General features: G+C 33.0%; 1 protein-coding gene and 1 pseudogene across 1 annotated transcript in view; one reads left to right on the forward strand and one right to left on the reverse strand.

The window, feature by feature from the left end:
* The window catches only part of PCDH15 (protocadherin related 15), a 1,725,758-nt gene that overhangs the window by 695,271 nt on the left and 1,007,523 nt on the right, over nt 1–22,964 (forward strand). The window lies entirely within an intron of this gene.
* The window catches only part of LOC139035889 (craniofacial development protein 2-like), a 38,899-nt pseudogene continuing 27,849 nt past the window's right edge, over nt 11,915–22,964 (reverse strand).

Genomic DNA, 22,964 nt, shown 5'->3' on the forward strand with positions numbered 1-22,964 from the left:
GATCCCTCTGTCCATGGGATTCTCCAGGCAAGAATACTGGAGTGGGTGGCCATTTCCTTCTTCAGGGGATCTTCCCAACCCAGGAATCGAACCTGGGTCTCCGGCATTGCAGACAAACTCTTTACCAACTGAGCTACAAGGGAAGCCCCAAGATTTGACTGAATGTGTCTCTTTACATTTAGTATCAAGCCATTCTTTTCTATTTTTTCCAGATTGTTATTTACCCGCTCACAGCAGTCACTGTACTCATCTACTATCTAATTGCTTAACATCCTAAGATAGAAAATTTCACAGATATAAGAATGTACTTGTGTGCTAAATTGCTTGAGTTGTGTCCAACTCCACAACCCCATGGACTGTAGCCTGCCAGGCTCCTCTGTCCATGGGATTCTCCAGGCAAGAATACTGGAATGGGTTGCTGTGCCTTCCTCCAGAGGATCTTTCCAACCCAGGGATCTAACCTGTGTCTCTTGTGTCTCCTGCATTGGAAGGGAGAATTTTTACCCCTACTGCCACCTGGGACTGAAAAAAAAAAAAAAAAACAACCCACAATTTTTAGGACATCGTTTCCTGCTATTTTCTTGTCATTCATAGATTTAGGACCCTAAAATTCAAGCTGTAATCATAGTAATGAGACAGTTTTGAGTTGCAGTCTTACATTTTGATTCATACAAGATAATAAATCTCATAATACTATCTTACTTGTAATCTAAATAAGGTATAATCAGATTATCCATTTTATTTTTCTTTTTTTAGTTATGGGTAATTTAGTTAAGGGTAATAAAATAAGCTGAAACATAAAATAGTTTTTCACTACTCATGACCACTTCTTATATATTTTCCGCTTATATAAAATCGTTATGCTTAAAACAGAAACATATTGGTAATTCACTTGTTTTGTGTTTGCCTTTGGTATCCACAAATACGAAAAAATGGCAATCAGTTCTACTGAGTTCTGAAGAAAGTCATGGTTAGGAAAAATAATTTGAAGATTGTATGAGATGTTCTATTTTAAAACCATTTCTTTTCCAAATTGAGAATTTCTATGGTATGATAAGATTCCTTCAACAATAAATGAACATGTTAGAATCCATACTTTATCCATTATGCTTTCTCTTTACCTGAAGGTAATTTTCTCAAAGGCATATATGTGATAGGATACATAAATATGCAGGTATTGCTTTTTACATAGCCATATTTTCTTCATGATACCTCCTATCATCCAAGTATAAAACTTAGATTGAAAACATTATTCATCTTTTTCATATTGCCTAGGGAAAACCCTCCAAATTTAACTAAATTAGATTCCAGTGTACTTACACTAAAATATAAGAATATTATATATACATTGAAAGCATTCATCCTATAAAAGGATTTAATAGAATTTATTCTAAAATTCCTTTTCTTTAGAATAGCAATGTGTATGATAAAAATACTGAAATTGATTTTACTTCTATTTGAAGTAATATTTTGAAACACATTTATTTATTTCCTAAGTTTTTCACCACATGGTGCTTAAGTGCTTCTCAAGAGCTGTAGTCTAGTTTCAGTATGTAAACCAGAGTAAATTCAAGATGGTAGCTGTTAGTTTCAGTCTTCCCTGGATGATTATTTGATAGAAAGATAAGTTTGCATACAGATAGGAAAAACAATTTCTTTGTAAACAATTTCTTAAATTCTAAATTGCAAAGTCAAAATATATCACAGACATAGTTTTCCTGCCTACATCATTTGCAGCTAGTTTTCTGTGGGTTTCCTTGCATCTCACTGAACTAGATTACACACAGTATCAATTTGGCATGAACTACATTCACTCTGAAGACAGTAGTGCTCTGAAGCTCATACTCTGGTTAAACATGTAAATTGACTGCCCATGACTGTGATGACAATGCATCCTACTGATTCACTTTCACTTCTATTGTCCTCCCATAGCACCAACTGCCAGGACTGCAACAAGAGATCTTTAAGTGCTGTGTTTGTAATTAGCTTGCTGATCTCTTCATTGTCCTAAATAGGATGGTTTCTTGAGGATTTTGCTTTACATTTTGACTGTAAAGCAATAAAATGGTAACTTAGTATAGTCACTGAAGCACAGATTCTTAAGCCCATTTTACCTCCACGTTTTGAAATCTATTTTTAACTGGAGAATGATTTCTTTACAGTGTTTTGTTGGTTTCTGCTGTACAACAGTTTGAATTAGCTACAGATGTATACCTATATCCTTGAGCCTCCCTCCACCCAGCCCAACCCCCAGGTCATCACAGAGCACCAGGCTGAGCTCCTATACTATACAGCGACTTTGCACTAGCTACTTTACACATGGTAGAGCTTACGTGTCAATGCTACTCTTTGCTCATCCCACCCTCTCCATCCCCAAGAGTCTGTTCTCTGCATCTGCATTGATATTTCTGCCCTGCAAATGGGTTCATCAGTACCATTTTTCTAGGTTCCATATACACATATGTGTTAATATACAACATTTGTTTTTCTCTTTCTGACTTATTTCACTCTGTATAACAAGTTCTAGGTTCCCCTACATCACACAAAAAAATTATTAGAAGTATTTGAAATACAATTACAGATAATAGTAATAATATGGTTCCTACTATTAGATTGCTTATATGAAAGTCTAACCATTTGGGGAGATAATAATGGGATTTTCTTTTATGCATTGCCTTCTGGAGACATTAGGAAAACTTTAATGTCTTGAAGTTTCATTTTGGTTTTTTTTGTTTTTGTTTTGTTTTGTTTTTTTTTTACAAGTAGGCTTTTTTTCCCTTTTTATGACTCTTTAAAACATTACTTAAGAATATTAACTATGGAAAAGCTGAGTTTATGAGACTATGAGGAAAATTCAACATTTAATTTTAAGCATAAAAATAGGAAAATATTATAGATTATACGAAGCAATTTTAATTATTTTAGTTGAAAATATAAAAATAGTTTTCTAGTATATCTATTTACAACACTTAGAAAAGTGACATTGTTGAAAGTCCATTTCTTAAATCTACTATTAATAAAGATATAAAGCCACTTCTCTCTTCTTTAATTATTTAAAGATTCTCTTTAAAGTTGAAATAAACTTTGTCTTGTAGGTTTGGCTTCAAAATAATGCAGATTTAGTCATTCTATAAGTGAGCACTTCTAGAGGCAACATACCATTCTGGACTCTGATGATATAGTCATGAACAAAACAGAAAAAACTTACTCTTGTAGCACTTATTGTTAAGCAATACTGGTATTTTCTAATTTACATTACTAAATGTATTTATCTAATTAAAAACATTGAACTGTTACTATTTTCTATTACTTCAAATGGAGAAGGAACTGGCAACCACTCCAGTATTCTTGCCTAGAGAATCCCATGGACATGGAGCCAGGTGGGCTACAGTCCATAGGGTCGCACAGAGTCGGACACGACTGAAGTGACTTATCATGCATGGATGCGTTACTTCAAAAGAACTTTGAGAGAGCAATTACAAGTAAAATGATATATTATTTTTAAAACTTTGTCTTTAAGAGAGAGCCATGCACAAAAGCAACATTAATCAATTGACTTAGATTCCACATTATATTGATAATTCAAATTAATCTTTTAAAATTGAGGTGAAGTGTAATCCGCTTCTATTATTGGTTATTAAGCTTGTGTATCTACTAGTTTTTGAGGTGGAAATATAATCTATTACTACAAGTTATTCACGGCTTTAATTATGATGTCTCATTTAGTGAACTAACTTTGTAGTCTTTCTATGAGGAATCCAAACTGGGGGAGGTAAGAGATAAGAAGAATTTATGAAAAGAGAGGAAAATGGAAAAAAAGATTATTTTATTAGACAGTAGTTGACTTTATGCTATTTCTATACCCTAATATGTGTGAAGCCCCCAAATTATTTTATTAAAAACTAAAGAAAAGAACACCCTTTGAGATTAACTCAGTAATTTGATACCCACGTTTCACAAACTCAAAATAGAAAGCAAATTAGATATTGCTGCTGAAAAACTTTTATAGAGACCATGTTCATATGGCTTAAGGCTTAGAGGAGGCAAAACCATTTCCTTACATTTCTTCTCCCAGAGGGAATACAGCTCCATTTGCCACTCTTTTTAATTCCTAGTGACCCTGCTGAGTTATTCCTCAAAGCGCCTCTTCTATGAAGCTGCTCAGCCCACATGACAACCAAGGTATGCTCTCGTTTTACCCTGGAGAAAATTACCAAAGGCCTTTAAAATCATCACATATCGCAGAGACTTTCCTTCCTCATTTTTCAAGTATCCTTTAAAAGTCAGAAAAGATGCTGGAATTCAATATTGTATTTAAATTCAACCCTGCCTATGGATCTCCATCTGAAACCTCAGTGGCACTTTTATCGCAGATAGAAAATATTCTTGGTGAGAAGCTAGAGGATTATCCATTTTTCTTTAACCTTAACTTTCTTTTCTTTAACATTTTCTTTTAACTTATGTACAGAAAAAAATGCAATTTGTACAGCATCGATGGGAAGTTAAACAAATGTGGTCTAAATATTTTTAATCCTGTATTTTATCCCTTTAAAGACAAAGTTTTCTTGTATGTCATTTAAATATAAATATTACTAGTCTAGTATGCAGCTTTCCAATTTCTTATATGGAAATGTATAGTTTAACCTTGTTCCTTCTGATATAGGAACATCATTATAAATTTTGATGATTGTACCCAATTTTAATCTGTGAAACAAGAAAAGATAAGCAAGTCTATTCAAGGTAGCCATGTAAATAGCTGTTTGAGGATCTTCTGACTGTACATTTTATCTATTGTTGGTCGCTGGTAGTTAGAAAAAAAAATACGTGAGATGCTTAATATAGAATCTGAGTCTAAAAATATTGACTCAGGATTTGGGATTTAATCTAAACGTACATGTATCTACTTCATACTTTAAATTTCAGGAAGTGGATAACCATTGGAGGGATGAAAAGTGGAACTTTAAGTCTGTAATATTTTCTTTCCTTCTATTTTTAATTTTCAATAAGATCTGAATTCAGTTTGAAAAATGTTCACATTAAGAAACTATGGTGGTTATAATATTTGCAAAATTTTCTCAAAGAACTATTGAAACTCTATAGCTATAAATTTAAATTTGATTTATTCACATTCATTAATACTTTTTAAAAACAAATGTTAACCATGTTGGATATATATAAAACTAAAAATCTGTACATCTTTATAGATTATATTGTATAAGTTAAAATATTAAAATAATTAAATATGTTATTTTAAAAAGGATACTGGCATTTAGTCCAAAATTTTTTCCAGTCACCAACTCTGTAAATCACTCCAATAGCACCTTTCTAGTATAGTTTATTTCACCATATATTTTACTACAATTTCTGCTTTCATATTTTATTCAATAAAACATATCTTTAAGGGCCAGATAGCTCTTAGTTTGAACACAATCTTTTCCAGTTTCCAAGTATGTGTCATTGAAAGAGATAGATAAGCTTGGTGAGTGTCAGTTCCTTCTGATGTAAGATAGGATGTGGTAATATATACCAGGACATTTTTTATTGAAATGTTTTAGAGATACTCTAAAGAAAATGCCAAGAACATACATGTAATATATCTTGAAAAATGAGGAGTTAATAGGCTCCTAACTCTAATGAATGTTTCCATGACACCTGAACGCAAACTAACCACACTTGTGCATGCATATATGTAATGACCTGCTTTTTTGCTTTGTACACAAGTGTACATGAAGTTGTTTAAGTAAGTATATTTGAATCCAAAGTTTTTAATCAGAAACTATTTTATTATGATTATCAAATGTTAATGTAATGTTATAATCTCTTCTTCTTCCTCATCACCTTCCATTTTGATGTCAGGATGTAGTTTTATAATAAAAATAATATTCATTCAGAGTAAAATAATAGATACACATTAAGCATATAAAATGTATGAAGCTCAAGAAATATAAATGCATAATTTTATCTACAGTTCGCAACTCTATGATGTAGGTGCTGTTTTCATAAACATTTTATAAAAGAAGACTCTAAGAAACAGGATATTTGAGTAATTACCCCTACGTCAAAACTGTGATTTTAAAGATTTGATTTTAATCCCCCCAAAATGGAAGCAATGGAATGAGCTCTTCTAGCATAAATGGAGCATAGCCTTAGGCTGATAAAGTCATATAGATTCTGACTCTCTCCCTATGGAACATCCTTGTACTTGTAAATAGCAATAGATACCAATACAGTGAACAAGTGATTCCTTTATCTAGAGGGCAAACATTTTCTAAATCACTTTGTCCCTAAAATAGCTTGGTTAAAAGCTATTTGAGGTGAATATTCAGTGTCATGTTTCATTGTTTTATCTCTTACAGAATAAATTCTGTTCATTATCTTTGGTTCTTTTTTTTTTTCTTTTGTATTCTTAATTTTATTGTTGCTACTTAGTTGCAAGAAATTTATCACTTGGTATAAATAAAACCAAGTTGATTTGTTTAAGCAGTAGGTTACTACTGGACTTAATGATATTATATCATTCCAATATTAGTTTGAATAAATTCCTATTATCTTATTTTTCAAAATGAACAATAATACATAAAGTCTGCAGTTGAATCATTGTAAAAGCAGTATGATTACGCTGCTGCTTCACTACGGGGTTTTTTGTTAATAAACTGAACTCTGTCAGCTTAATGTATTTAGGACTAAGGGAAAAATTAAAACCACAAGCAAATTCCTATCGTACTCACTTTGTGTATTATTCTTAGTTGAGTCCCACGTCTATTTTTTTTATTTCCTAGACATTAAATTATGAAAGACAGTAAGAACTTGTAGAGAACTATGGGGGGAAGAAGGACCCTAATGATTAGAGATGGAGAAAACAGGAAAGGTTAAATGGACTGAGAATATTATTATAATTATTTGGATTTAAAAAAAAATATGATGTGATACAATATGATGCTAAGAACTGGGACAATTCAGAATAATAAAGCAACTGGCATTTAGTGCATTAAAAATATAAGTAAAGATTCCATTGAGATTTAGAATATTTTTAAAAATTGTCTACTGTGTACATGGCAGTATGTTTACTTTCTCTAGATTTCATCTTCATCTCAAGGGAGGACATTAAATTTATAGCTCTGTGAGGTTAATATTTGACACTGGTTCCTGAAAAATTCATTGCTCAATACTGGGAGAGATTGCTTGTATTGTCCTCTTTGCCGATTTCTAAAATATGATAGATCCCCACCTGAGATAGGATTAAGCATAGACAAGCTGGCAGAAGGTCACTGGGAGTCTAGTGATTTTGCATTATGTTAATTTTTTTACTCATATTTTTCTTATTTTTTCCCATTTATTTTTATTGGTTGTAGACTAATTACTTTACAATATTGGGATGGGGGAGGGAGGTGGAAGGGGGATCAGGATGGGGAATACATGTAAATCCATGGCTGATTCATGTCAATGTATGGCAAAATATCTTTGGTTCTTATAGAATCCTTTAAAATTGTTGATACAATTCATAAGGCACTATTAAAATGTTACCTTTGAGGAAGGAGCTGGTGGTTGAAAAACTATGACTGATTTTGTCTATTGACCAAAATATATATATATATATATTCTCCAATACTACTACCCCACACTCAGTATTTGAATTTAAAACATATATGTGTGTTTCATGTAAAAGGTTTGTATATATGTATATGCTGCTGTCTTTTTTTAAATCACTTAACATTTTAATCTTTTTTTTCCATTTATTTTTATTAGTTGGAGGCTAATTACTTTACAATATTGTAGTGGGTTTTGTCATACATTGACATGAATCAGCCATGGATTTACATGTATTCCCCATCCTGATCCCCCCTCCCACCTCCCTCTCAACCCAATCCCTCTGGGTCTTCCCAGTGCACCAGGCCCGAGCACTTGTCTCATGCATCCAGCCTGGGCTGGTGATCTGTTTCACCCTAGATAATATACATGTTTTGATGCTGCTGTCTGTATTAATAGTAACACATTGTTTATTTGAAATTCTTAATGTTTAATAGTGCAGAAAACTGTGTTATTGAAAATTTCAGTCATATATTGATCTTATGGGAATGATTCTTCAGTTATATTTCTTTAGGAGCAAGTAAACTGGTTAAAAGGACACGTATCATATCCATGGGCTAATATCATAGAATTTGTATTTAACTGGTTTTATAGAAGTTTGATAATTGTAACCTTTCTCTATAGGTAGCAGTTTTCATTAGGTGCTAATTTTGAAAACATGTAGGCTATAAATCAACTTTATCATCAATTAGCTATTTGCAGATCTGACTACAATATCAAATTGAATACATAAGCAAAAATTTTCAAGTCTCTTTCAGTAAACTGAGATTTCTCACACCTGTGGTTTTGTGAGAAGGATAAAACATAAATCACATAAATTATTTCAAGCTGTAAAACACCAGTTGATAAGTGGCTAAGACTGTGAATAAATTATTTAAATAAAGTAATACATTGGAAGTTTGGGTGGTCTTTATTTCTATTAGGCAGTTATTATATTGGCTAAGATACTTTGATTTTCATTCTAAATCTTAAACAAAATCTCAGGTAACATTTTCCTCTCGTGATTTTTTTTTTTTTCCTCTAGTCTAAAGATAACTGAGCATGGTGAGGTTATAATTTACTGGCATACATTTTTCAAATTTATTTATTACCCAAGATGTTCAGATGATCACTTGACTAATAAGTCAAATAGGCACTCAGTTAATATTTGTTCTTTTACTTGTAGCAGCAGAGACAGGTTATATTAGGACAAATTAAAAGGGTTTTCTTTATGTTTCCATCACAAAACTATCACTTCAAGATAATTTGCATGAAACATATTCAAAGTTTTGCATTTTGTAGAAACTACTTAACACAATTTAAACTTAGTCCTTAAAACAATTTACTAAACTATTTCACAAGCTGATCTTTGTTTAGGTAGATCTTATTGATTGTTTATCCCCATTAAAAATTTCCAAATACTTATGATTTTGTTAGGAGATAATATAAATATACAATGACTTTAGATATTACTAAATATCTGAAAATATAAAAAACTGCACATTTATTTAAAAACATATACCTTAAAAAGGTGTTTAAATAGATTTCAGAGTTTGTAGAATTTATATTCCCTGAAAGGTCAAATTTACCATTTGTCCCAGACAAAGCTGCCCAGAAAACTGGTGTAACTTATGGATTTTCTCACCTTCAGAAAATTGTTTCCTTCTTGTTTTAATGATTGGTAGCTTTTAGAATTTATAGAGTTGTCCTGGAACATTTCCAAAGTGACAAGTTTATCCTGACACCTTGGTTTGGTTCCTTGACACTAGGAATGAATTCCAAAGTGGTTTTCTCCCATAGAGTTTTTAGAAATTAGACATCAAAGATAAAATTTTTATAGACCACACTTTCTTGTGTATATCCAATCTGTTAGAGACTGATGTCTTGCTCATGTGATTATTTTATAATCCCAATAGTTACATTTTGTGGCTCCAAGAATAGTCCACCAGTAACAATCTCATAATCTAACTATTAATATACCTACCATGATGCAAAGATATTTGTTGATGAGAGAATCATAGTTTGTACTATTGTTATCATAAAGTTAAAAGGGTGAGTGTTAAAACCTCTTCAGGAAGTTCTATGTAGTAGTCCTCAAAATACCAGATGATGAGTTACTGTCAATATCACTTAGATGAAATTATTTAGAACAAATGAATGGAGAGTTATATTAAAATATAAATTTGCATTATGCCAAAATACTACATATATAAATCTATAAGTACCCCCAAGTAACTTATTTACTGACTATTTTTTGACCAGTAGATCAAGTGCATATAGACTGGCTTAAGGTATATTGATAGATATAGATTATCTTGAACAATTTACTTTTGCTTTCAGGATGTTTCTATGTGGTCATCCAGGTCAAGTTTCTCTGATATAAAGTGGTCTCTTCCTGTTACTACAAGAAAATAATGAAAACATCAGACAGATGCTTTTTTTTTTTTTTTTTTTTACCATATATAACATTTATTTATCCCCCTTCCACTTATTTATTAAAACTAGTAAGTAAAGATATACTTGTTCTGGGTAAGAGGCAAAGATATATAAGAACATAACTTACAAAATAGATAAAAGATTTAAAGACAGTTTATTTCAAACTTTCCTAAACTTTATTTCCTGTTTAGATTAGATTCCACTAGATTGAATAGATTGGGGCTCTAATAGTTCTTCCTGACACACAGCCATGCCCACATCTTACTTAGTCCAATTTGTTGGAGCAAAATCAATTCTCTTCTCACCCATCTTACCTTGAAACTGTTAAAACTCAGAGTAGTTTATCACTGGGTTGTTTTCTATTCAAGTGCTCTCATGCAAGGATATACGTGTTTTTGAATTGAGGCCCATGGGGTCAGTTTTCAATCATGATAGATTTAACTATTTAATCTTTCTGAGGATGAAAATATGTAGTTAAAAGTATGAACTAAAAATTATTTATAAATCTGGGCCTCACTGATTATCACAAAGTGATATTGATTCATTTCATAAGAATAATTTGTTTTAAGCCAAAATATATTCAGTATCTAAACCTTAACATATGAAATATAACTTTTAAACAATTTAGTTTAAAAAAAGATTTCTTTTTTTTTCCTGTTAGGAGAGATGTCTCAGCCAGCCTAGAGTTCTGTCACAGTTTCTCTTTTTTGACATCTCTCATTCTTCTTGTTATGCTAAACTATTATATGAGGATTATAGCATTTTTGTCCTTAGACTGCTGTAGGAAGCCACTCTTTTCCTAAACCTTTGTTTCTGAAATTTAGAATCTACCTATGCTGTGAAGGATCCTGACATTGCACAAATTCCAAAAAACCAGAGGGTTCAAAATCACAGGGATTTTCTTATTGTCAAGCAGAGATATCAGTCATATAGCCTCTGAAAAATCTTTAGTTCAAGCTGTGGTTCTCAACCCCAGCTACACACTAGAACTAATTTAGGAATCCCCATCCCCTGGGACTGAATCAGAAAACCTGATTTACTTGGTCTGAGATGGGGATATTTTAAAGTGTACACATAATTCTAATGTGTAGCAATGGCTAAGAGCCACCCTTAAAGTGGGGCTGCAGGAGCTAGAGGAGATTCTAAGACTGCCATGAAGTTACCAGTGAAACTCTGATTTTAGAGCTTTATTTCCTATATCATACTTTTTGCAAAGTAACTATGTGGATAACAGTTTGAGGACCTTTTGCAGGTGTATCTCATTTAATTGAATGGGGGATGGGAATGTAAGAGTGGTGTGTGGGATATTTTAGTCTAAGGCTTAAAACTAAAATGGGTGTTGTTAAATATTAATACCTTCATCTATTTTTGAAAATTATCCCTAAAACAGAACTATTAGTCTACTAGTAGATGACTATTTCATACAGGCCAATCTATCTCAAAATGTGACTTTCAGACTACCTGCAACAATATCACCTGAAAAACATGTGGAAATATCAGTTTCTCGGGACCAGCTCTGACTTTATGAATCAAAGTCCCTTGAGGCCAGAACTGGGCTTCAGATGATTTTTAGACACTCTGAGCCTAAGAAACATTAATCAAACTCGAGTTCTGATGGATACTGGAAAACTCTTCTTGCTTCTGTAACATCTCTGAATAATTGTAGCTTATAGATCCTAATTTTGTGTAGATCTTCTTTCCTGTTTGATAAATAATTGAGACTCAGTTGTCAGCAAGGCAGTGTGTTCACTGGGTACATATACTTTGAGATCATAAAAATATACAAATCTGAATTTAATGGTGGTAGTACTGCAAAGGGGAAAAGGTGAAAAAAGTTATTAACTTCCCTCCAATCCCATTCATATATTATGCATCATGTAACTCCCCATCTACAAGAAGATTGAAAGAAGATTCAAGAGTGCTGCTGTGAAGAATTACATGCATCTGGGCAGGACTGCAGTGCTAGCTGTTGGGATGACTTGATGTGAAAATGTGTCAGCGTGTAGAGCAGCATGCTCATATCAGAAGTGCCAGCTGTTCTGTGAGAGAGAACAAAGAAATTCATTGGTTTTGTTTTATTTCTCAAGTGTCATTTCACTGGGTGTGCTTCTGACCTTCAGGAGCACTCTGAATGGGTCATTGTATTTGAGTGAATCTACAGGTAAGAATAATAGAACTTCTACAGTAGGGTAGACAATGTGACATGTACTTTATATACATTATCATTTTTTCATGCTACAAATGAAGATGCAATTTTTATTCTATTTCCACATGAGGAAATTAAGATTGATGAGGATTTATAGCTTACCTAAAGCCGCAGTACTTAGTGGTATAGCTAAGACGTGAGTCCATCTTTCTGATTCAGAATACACACCTGTGTCATTTATATATACTATATACTCTTCAATATAGCATGTTTCATGACACTTGTATTAGTTTCCTAGGAACACTAAAAGAAACTAGTGACTTCAAACTACAGAAATTGATTCTCTCAAGGTTCTGGGAGGCTGGAAGTTTGAAATGAAGGTATTGGCAAAGCTGTGTTCTCTCTGAAGGCCGAAGGAGAGGATCCTTCTTTGCTTCAAGATTCTGGAAATTTGTTGATAATTTCTGGCAGTCCTCGGTTTGCTGCTGTGTACTTTCAATATCTGCCTTCATCATCAGGTGACCTTTTCCCTGTGTTTCTGTGTCAAATTGCCCCTTTTATTATTATAAGAAACTAATTAGTGGATTAGTGCCAACTCTAGTATAGTATGACCATACCTTACCTTGGTTACATTTGCAAAGAACCTATTTCCATATAAGGTCACATTCATACTTTTTGTGGGAGGAGGAGAAGATAAGGGCTACCATTCAACTCAGTAGATCATTTTTCAATACCTTGTGGAAACGCAAGCCATCTGACAGCACATTTTGGAATTATCACGATGAATGGACTTATATTTCTCCTGCTCATCCTTAGCTCCAATTTCACATTTCCCTTGAAATCTCTGTCTATTTTTCATGCCATGCCTCCCATGATTTCTGTCACATTTTTAAGGGGAAAGGAGTGAGGATCACTCACTATATATTAGAATATATCTTAATTCTTCTATATCTTATAGATCTACCATAACAAAGAAGGTTGTATAAGGTAGAATTTCACTAACCATTCTGCTTAAGACTATAGACAATAACTATAGGTTGCTCCCTAGCTATTTCCTAAGTTTGTAAGTTTTCCCACTAAGCCATGCGGCCTCTGTAATGCACTGATGGTGATAAAAATATGGATAGTGTTTTTTCTAAGTAAGGGGCTGAGAGAAAATGGTGGAGAATAGAAAGATGGTGAACTGAAGTACAGAGGGAAAGAAGTCAATATGGTTCAAAGTTGGTTTAGAACATGGAATGTGATCTGATGAGGAATCTGGAGGTTTAACACCCTGAGATGGAAAAAATGAGAAAGGTTGTAGTTCATTTACAGAAGCAAGGGACAGATGGAAGGGGAGAAAATTCAGGAAAGAAGGAATTAAATTATTTCTCCTAAGATATTACTTATCTAAAATAAAGTAGTCTAGATGCTTTAGAAGAAAAGGTGTCTGTGCATAGTCCTCAATACCTGAAGACTGCAAGTGAACTGCAGGTGTTCAAAGACATTGGAAAATGTTCGAATAATGCACATTTAGAAGTTAGAAAGTATGAACTTCGAGAAATATACATGATGATGGCCATTTGCAGCATACATTATATTCTTAAGGTAGAAGAAAAAATTCCATGGACAGAGGAGACTGGTTACGATCGATGGGATTTCAAAGATTTGGACACGACTGAGTGACTAAATTTTTTTTTGTTGTTGTACTCTACTTAGATCATTGTTGAACATGAGTGTTTATTATACAGCATCAGATAAGATGACGGTTAAATACAAAACAGCAAAATGTGAGCTGAGTTGGAATGCATCTATTACAATAATACGTGCATAGTAGACCTGCAGTAACTGTTGAGTAGTTTAAAGTAACCTGAAGTTAAATAAGGACTGCCAGAACAGCAAACATAAGGGCCACTGTGACAGTTCATATTCTCCAGAGACTGAATCCCAATGCTCAATACAGTACCATGCAAGCCCAGAGGAATGCCTTGGAAAGCATACTGTCTACTTTCATTCCCACATTGCCATCATAATTGGGTCTCCATGATTTCTCCAGTTCAGTATGTTGCTTCATATATATATATTAATTAATGAATATTATATTATTATATATTAATATATAATAATTAATATTAATATATATTAATACCAAGGATTTAATAGTGGGTAGCTGCAGTTGTTGCCTCATGCTATATCATATTCCACAATTTATTTTTGATAGATAGAATGCCTGAACTCTGACTATAACACAATTACTGAAGTAAGTGTTGATTTTTGTCTTTCCACAAACAGAAAGTGAAATGACACTGTGTTCATTTCTTGTCAAACAAGAAATATTCCTAGGAGACCTTTTCCTTGTTCAGTGCAATCTCTAATAAAATTTGACAGCAAAGAATGTTTTTCTTTCGGTAAATCTCTGGCAGTAAGTAGATATCTGCTACAGATGCCAAGTTGTTAATTTTATACCACCAACCTACTGCCTTTACACTTTTGCACTTCTTTCTCAATTTAGAGGTTAAAGGGATGTAACATATTTTTTCTGTCTTGAAGAAAAAGAAATATTGGTACATCTTTCTTTTTAATCAATATTTTTCTTCTAGAATTAGTGATAAAGATGAGAGAAAAATAACTTTTCAGTAAAAATTCTTGTTTTTGGCAAAATTGGGAATTCATAAAGTGTTTTCATCTTAGGCTGAAATTATTTTGAAAGTATTGCAATAACATAAATAAATAGAAAATAATTATTTATCTTTGATGTTGAGCTCATCCTTTGGCTAATATAATGCAATATTCTCTAGCTTTTCTAAAGCATTATATACAAATGTGATGAAGTCTAGGGAAAGAAGAGATATCTTGTTTTCCTCTCCTTCAGTAAAGAAAAAGTCTGTTCCAGATGACTGCAGTATACTTTCCATAAATCATTCTCCAAAAATGGATCATAACCCAGTCCTGAACTGATAGTCAGCAAAGGAGTTGGAGTTATGATAATTGGCTTAAATTAATCCACTGTGATAATAATGGATGTTAGAAAGTTGAATACAATGTATTCTATGATAATACTCCTCTGAATTAATGTTCTAATTAAATGGGAGAATTAAAATGTTCAAGCCTATGCCTGGAACATCATGGCTCATGCATCAGGACTCAATGCATGGCTTGTATTTTTTAGAATGCTATTTGATTCTCAAAATTTATATCCCATTGACTACCAAATTCTTTTTTATTAACTCACATTTTAAAAGAAGTCTCTTATTTATCAGTATTTTCATAAGCATCCAGATCATATCCAATTTGTACTTATAGTTTTTTTTCCTACTTCCTGTTTCATGCCTTGTTTGATTAAGCAGTGGTTTTGTTGTTCTGCCAAAATTGTTTTCCCTTGACTCACAAGTTTGCAATGACATTATCCTTCATTAGTTACTTCAGAATAGCTCTAAATTTTCTTCTTTCCCTATCCCAGGTGCCCAATACATGATATTATTAGGTTGAGTCTACTTAGCTTTCAGTTTATTTTTCTAAATTAACACCCACTATGCTCTTATGTACTACTCACATTAAATGTTGAGTTCCTCCCTCTGTCTTTGGTTCTCCTCTTAGTCTTGTGATCAGATTTCCATAGTACAACTCAGAGATTATTACCAATGTCTATCGTGAAAGGAAGCTCTGTGATCCCAGCCTCATGGTATTCACACCATGTTTAATTCCTTCCTCTTGGATGTGTGCTGGGCAGTTGTATTCTGTTCATTAGAACTGAAGGCATGGAATGTCCTTTTTAAGATTAGTTTATTAAAGGACAGTGGAATCTTTCTTAGGCTCCCTTGCTCTTTCTCAAATTGCTTACTCTGGGAGAAGTTAGCTGACATGTTGTGAAGCAGCACAGTAGCACACATGGTAACAGAACAAGATGAATAATGTGAGTTTAGACTCATCTTCCAGCACCACCACCATGAGGCTGAAGCCACGGTCACCAGCTAGACTGCCAGTTCCTGAGGAGCCTTGATGCAGATCCACCCAACAAAGTATTCCTGACTAGAAGAATCTGTAAGATAATAATCTGTCATTGTTAAAGTCACTAAAATTTTGGGGTAATTTGTTACATAGTAATAGACAATTAATACAACTACCTTTGACATAGAGATTCCGTGTATTTTTTCTGTGGTATCTCCATATTTAAATCCATTTTTCATATCTCTTTGTTAGTCTAGAATTGGAAAGCTCTTCAGTTTCCTTCAGCAATTTTATATGTGACATTTCATACGAAATCTGTCTATTAGGAAAAATTGATTTAGGCTTTCTCTCTTTATTGTCCTTGGTCTCCTTTCCCCTAATTTCTATTTTATCTATGCCATCACCTGCATATTCTCCTATTTGCAAGGCCACTAATTTTATGGGCTATCAGGTTTCTTTCTGATAAATTTACACCCTATATACAAAGAACTCCATGTGTGTGAAAGAATCATGGACAAGCCATTTCTTTTTATTTCAGATGGTCTCATATATATTACTGAATTCTAAAATTGTCATTTGTTAGACTTTATAGAAGCTGTCAGCTCTTGAAAATCTATTCTATGGATTCGTTCTAATCTGTATGGCATGATGGATTTTTAAAAAGACTTCATTAAGGAGAGTTTTAAATATGATAGTTTCTATAACTGATTAAGTCCAGTTAGGCAAGTATTCAAACATAACAGTTGCATATTTGACATCATTAAAAATTATTATAGTTGAGGAACTATCACTCAAAACTTAGTTACATCCTACATACAGTCCCCTTGAGCAACTTCCTGGCTTTCCTTTTGACTGGAGTTTTGATTGCAGGTTCCATACCAATTCTAACCCTGACTCTGACATAGCCCATCAAAAATAATGAAGCTTGACAAATACAGCTTGAAATCTCCCTCTTGTTCTCCTATAGTATTTGCAGCCCCAGTGCTCAGTCTCTACTACATATAAACAGCAGCTATTTTTTCACTCTGGCTCTAATTTTCTGATTGATTAAGGAAAATTTTATATCTTGTATAACAATATTCAATGAAATATTATATTTTTATAAACATAACATTTTAAAATAGAGTATTTTTCAGCGCCAGCTAATGATAACTTATAGGAAAACAATATTACTATAAAATTAGTGACAGAAATATCATTATAACTTTGATCATCTGTAAAAAATTAAAGCAGGATGAAAATTTTATGAAATATGTAGCCCAAGCATATCTTTAGGGACATTTATGATAAGAATATATATAAGAAATTACAATGTTTTTAATATAAGTGAAATATTTAGATATTTCTATTATAATATTTATACATTTACTATAATTGATAAAAGCTTATTTCTGCTTTCATCAAAAATGGATGAACATAATTAAAATGAGCATAAAAATTACTCTTACCTTCTCATCTAAAATAAAAGTTTTCTCCCTAAAAATTTCACTGCATTTCTATTGACAATTATGTGAGCATGACATTTCTATTTTTGTGCTTTAGTTGCTGTTTTTAGCCTTTTAACAACATATGCCATAAACTTGCAAATCATTTTAAATCTTACAGTTCCATCTACTCGTGACAAAAATTGAAGAAAATCAATCAAATATTTTCTAGAAACAGCCATGGATGCTGATCCCAATACTTGTATTTTCACTGTATTTGTTTATAATTATCTATACTGAAGTATTAGTCATTCCATCCTGTCCAATTCTTTGTGACCTCATAGACTGCACCTCACCATTCTCAGTGACTCAATGGACCATAGCCCCCTAGGCTCCTCTGTCCATGGAATTCTCCAGGCAAGAGTACTGTATTGGGTTTCCATTTCCTTCTCCAGGGGATAAAACCCACCCAGGAATCAAACCCGAGTCTCTTGAATTGCAGGCAGATTCTTTACTGTTTGTCTGATCCACCAGGGATACCCTTACTCATTATTTAAATCTTAATTTATCACAGATGGAAATGAATTACATAAAAACATATTACTAGTACAGAATTTTTTACATGTTCTATCTCTGAAGATTCCTTCAGTTCAGTTCAGTACGTTTCAGTTCAGTCACTCAGTTGTGTCTGACTCTTTGTGACTCCATGGACTGCAGCACGCCAGGCTGCAGACCCTGATGCTGGAAAAGATTGAAGGCAGAAGGAGAAGGGAATGACAGAGGATGAGATGGTTGGATGGTGTCACCAACTCCCAGAGTTTACTCAAACTTAGGTCCACTGAGTCAGTGACACCATCCAACCATCTCATCCTCTGTCATCCCCTTCTCCTTCTGCCTTCAATCTTTTCCAGCATGAGGGTCTTTTCAAATGAGTCAGCTCTTCGCATCACATTGTCAAAGGATTGGAGTTTCAGCTTCAACATCAGTCCCGATGAATATTCAGGACTGATTTCCTCTAGGATGGACTGGTTGGATCTCCTTGTAGTCCAAGGGACTTTCAAGAGTCTTCTCCAACACCATAGTTCAAAAGCATCAGTTCTTTGGCATTCATCTTTCCTTATAGTCTAACTCTCACATCCATACATGACTACTAGAGAAACCATAGCCTTTTTCCTTAGTTTCCTTAGTAGTTGTTATTTATTTAGTTCTTGGGCAAACTGATTCCTTAAACTAGTTGACATTTGTAGAAGTTACTGTTATTATGGTCTATGAGGGCTATTTCTTAAGTTAACTAAGATCTTTCCAGCTCCATGTGATATCCTAAAGATCCTCACTAAAATCTCATTTTCTGAGAGGAGAAAGTACAGAGAATGTTTAAATATGCCTTTGCTTCAGTTCCATACATCCACTGCTCCAGAAGACCTGGAATTGAAAATTATATAGAAGAATTAATTTCAAATAAGGAAAAAATATTAAAGCTATTTCAGTTACTTTTTTCTATATTAAGGAGAAGGAATGCACAAAAGTTTAAATATTATAAAATAAATGAATCAAGCAGATCGACCAAATTTGATACAATATTAGAATATAACATTTGAATGAAAAAATTCATTAGATAAAAGATTCTCTATTTGTTCTAATCATTTTTGATGGAAAAGACTAGAGACAACTATTTTAATAATCACTTATGTGATAAAAATATCTGGAAAATGCAGTTATCTATGAGGCTAATGTGAAGAAATACTATTATGAGTCAGCAAATGATCATTATATTATCCAATATGTTATATATTATTATATATTATATTATATCATATTATATTATATATTATTATTATATTTCATTATATTATTATCAATATTTTGGCAAAATAATGCATTAGACAAAATTGATAAAAATCTGTTTCAAATCTTCAGTGGAGCAAGGTGAGAAAAATAATGGCATATATGTAAGAAAATGTATATTGTCCAAAACTAGTGAGGAAACACATGTTATTCGTGCCCTGCCCTGATCAGATCATAGAGCCATGCGATCTGAGGTGTCAGTTTAAAAAACTTGCTGGAGAATATGATAAGCTTAGAAAAAAAATCAGACAATTACATTAGTTGAAACTTAAAAAGCTGAGAGTTTTACATAAAGTGAGAGATAAGTGTGAATAACATTACAGCTTTATGTTATGGTGTTCAGCATTTAGACATTTGCTGGTCATGAGAAATTGAACAAAGTACTTAACCTTTCTGAAATTTTGAATTACTTAACCTTTCTTTGTAAAATGAATATGGCTGTCTCACAAGAACACAACAGACAAAATTGTAGCTCAATAAATGTATGTACTCTATATTAGACTGAAATATGAAACTATTCGACTGAGAACTAGATAAGATAGAGGAGGGAGATGGGCTGCAAGGGAATACTGTGGAACTCAGCAAATCATCTTTGTTACCTACAAAATGAGATGAATTTTAACTAAAAGTGTTTTAGAGAAAAAAGACAAATGGCACAGGTGTTTAAAAGAGTTTTCAGAAAGAAAACGAAAGTCTTACAGGAAGGAATTTAAACTCTGAATCTAGGGACAAGTATACAGGGGGAGTAGAAAGGAGAAGATATAAAATGTGGTTGAGAAGGACAAATATGAAAGGATTATGCTCATTGTAATGGAAATGAACTATTACTAGTTAGATTTGGGATTTATGAATATTAATGTGGAGGAAAGAAGATATATAAATGAGAATTATTAAGGTGTCTTTATAAACAGAAGCAGCTTCATTTTTCTTGCCTTGTAAGAAAAATGAGAAGGCGAGGGAGAGCCATAAAGAGAAAATGTGGTGATATGAATTCAGTTGACACATAGCTAGAAGAAGATAATAAAAAGAGGGCTTTACCCTTAGGAATAATGATATGCTCCTAACCTGTGGCCGTGCTGATTTTACTACCATATTAATATCACATAATACATAAAGCTACATGTATATATCTTTTTTAAGACTAGGGGAAAAATCCTAAAGGAGGAATTATCCCATTATGGGCTTTTCATTTTCTTTTCTTATTCAGTATCTGTGAAGTTCTCCTGTAATTACTGTGTTCAGGTAAACTATTCCATTCTGAAATTAAAATCCATGGAGTAATATCATATTGCTAAACCACAAAAGATGTTTTTATCCATTGCAAATTATATATTTAAACAGATGTTTATATACATATTTATAATTATTTTATCAAGAAGGATTAAAGAGCTGAGCAGAGTATAATAAAATTGTTCTTACTTACAAGTGAAAATGTGAGTCACTCAGTCATGTTTGACTCTTTGTGACCCCTTGGACTGTAGCCCATCAGGCTTCTGTCTATGGAATTTTCCAGGCAAGAATACTAGAGTGGGTTGTCATTCCCTTCTCCAGGGACCGAAGAGAAGGGTCTTCCTGACCCATGGACCGAACCCAGGTCTCATGCATTGCAGGCAGATTCTTTACAATCTGAGCCACCAGGGAAGATTTTTACATATATATGTGTGTGTGTGTGTGTGTATGTATATGTATATTTATATACATATTTATATGTATATATGTAAATAATAATTTATAATATTATATATTATACTATATAGATATAATATATATATAGTTTGTAAAAGAGTAACAATGTGAAGTTAATATATACATTTGTTAGTTCTGCTATGTGTTGCCATCACAGTCCCATGCTGATATACTGAGGTCTTTTATTCAATCAATCAATATATAATCTTATATAACATCAAGAATTAGGCTGTAAAAATACTCTGGAGCTTATAAAAAATATTGAAATTTGTTCGGTGTCTCATTACCAGAGCTCAAACTCAGATCTGAAAACTAGGGCACTAAAGGAAGGAACAGAAAATGGATATAAAGTGGTTTCATGATAGCAATATGAATAATGAAAAGCAAGTATACTCTCAAAGTGTGAAAGAATTGTTTATAAATAGAACTTGAAAATATGTTTATATCAAATAATCAACATTTTATGAGGAAACACTAGATTCACGAATTAGAGATTTTTAGATGATAACCCTGATTCAACTGAGTTATTTACAGAAGGCTCCTGCAAATCAAGTAAGATGTCATAATTTTTTACTTTCTGTGAAAATCAGGGGTTGGATTAGCTTCTATCTATGGTTTCATTTGGCTATAATAATATATTATTCTAAAATGTTTTCATGACTTAAAAATTTTATATATTTATGTATTTATTTCTGGTTGTGCTGGATTTTGGTTGTTGTACACTAACTTTCTTTAGTTATGGCACATGGGCTTCTCATTTTTGCTGAGCACACGCTCTAGGGTATGCAGGCTTAGTTGCTTTGTGGCATGTAGAATCTTCCCAGACCAGGGATCAAACCTGTGTCCTGTGCATTGGCAGGTAGATTCTTAATCACTGGATTGCCAGCGAAGTTCAATTAATTTTTTTTTAATCTAACAAATTTCTAGTGCTTATTTGGTATATGCTCATGGAAATGATAAGGATGCAGAGGTGAATTCACTGTCCATTAAACTCACAGTGCAGTGTCTTGAGTGGGTAACAATGTTGTATAGAAAATGCACACTTCACATCTTCAGTTAGACCTGACATTCATCACTTGGTAAGGTCTCTGAGGGTTCTGTCAGCATCTTTCTTCAGATTCAAAGATGAGGAGGGAACATTCAGAATTAGGAAAAGCACTTTAGAAAAGATGTTGTTCAAATCCATTAGGATGAAGTCCAGATTCTGCCACAATTGTTCTTACCACTGGATTTCTTGTAATGTTGATCATTCTTATGATAGAGATACTTAGAGATTGTAATACATCCCAAAGTTCCCAAAACACCACTTCCAGACACTTGATATCTGTGAAAATATGCACAGGATCACCAGACAGACATTTGATAAGGCTGCCCTTATTCCTAGAACTAGGAATCCAAATTCTACAATCAAAATCATATAGATTTGTTAGGGATGAAAGAGAACAAACTGGGGTGGGAGAGTCAAGTGTCAATGCAAAGAGATCAGTAAGGACACTGGCATAAACTGAGGCAAATTATGCTCTCAACCACTCATTTCATTTAGTTATCTTTTGTGCTTCCAGGAAAAACAAGATGGGCTGTGAATAAAGACTTTGATTTCTATAGGGTTGAAGAATAAGGAAGCTAGGAACTAAGGGCAAAATCTTCTATAATTGTCACTTATGACCATATTATTTTTGAGATATAATATGGGGGGGGGAGTCTGTGTCTTTGTGATATTTTCTATCAATTTTACAGGGATGAAGTCTTAGTTTAGGTTTTAAGCAAATGATCTCATGTGCTATTCTATATGCACAGCTTTCTGAGTTAGACTTAGGAGGATGTGCATTTTCCACTGAAAAGTGTTGTCAGAAGACCTCTCTGCTCCCAATCCTCATTAACAATATCCCAAATCATTGCATATGAATATCAATTTTTCATTTTGAAAAAAAAAG

This window comes from Odocoileus virginianus, chromosome 7, assembly GCF_023699985.2.
Source record: "Odocoileus virginianus isolate 20LAN1187 ecotype Illinois chromosome 7, Ovbor_1.2, whole genome shotgun sequence".
Classification (NCBI taxonomy): Eukaryota; Metazoa; Chordata; class Mammalia; order Artiodactyla; family Cervidae; genus Odocoileus; species Odocoileus virginianus.